Here is a 462-nt window from a genome sequence, read left to right as displayed (position 1 = left end):
ATTCCAGGCCGCGCCGGGGGGCCCAGGTCAACCACTCGCCACGCGGCGCAGCGAAATTTTCCTGAGTCCCGCGTCCGACATCAGGTCAACCCGGCTTCCCGGCACCAGAAGCGCCCCCGGCCCGCCCGGCGCCCCGGGAGGTCACCGGGGCCAAGCTGGAATCGTGCCCGGGCTCCTGGAACTCTCGCCCGGCCTCGCCCGCCAGCCTGGGCCCCTTCCGGACCTCTGGGTTGACGGTCGCACGAGGAGAGCTGCCCGGGCCAGCCGCCCCCTCGCCGGGGTCGCAGGGCTCCCACCCCGGGGCCACACGCACCTGCCAGGGCTCTCTGAGCCGCCACCGGGGCGCGGGACCTCCGCATGGGTCACCGGAGCGAAGCCGGAATCGTGCCCGGGCTCCTGGAACTCCGGCCCGGCCTGCACTGGGGATCGGGCCCCCTGCGGAGCTCCGGGTGGACATCCACT

The 462-nt window shown here is 74.7% G+C and overlaps 1 protein-coding gene across 1 annotated transcript in view; it reads right to left on the bottom strand.

The window, feature by feature from the left end:
- PCDH17 (protocadherin 17) overlaps positions 1 to 462 on the bottom strand; it is a 146,601-nt gene that overhangs the window by 57,545 nt on the left and 88,594 nt on the right. The window lies entirely within an intron of this gene.

Source organism: Gavialis gangeticus, unplaced genomic scaffold (genome assembly GCF_001723915.1).
Source record: "Gavialis gangeticus isolate Ggan-Ray unplaced genomic scaffold, GavGan_comp1, whole genome shotgun sequence".
NCBI lineage: Eukaryota > Metazoa > Chordata > Crocodylia > Gavialidae > Gavialis > Gavialis gangeticus.
Note: the sequence above shows the minus strand (reverse complement) of the source record. Positions and strands in the feature narration are given on the sequence as shown.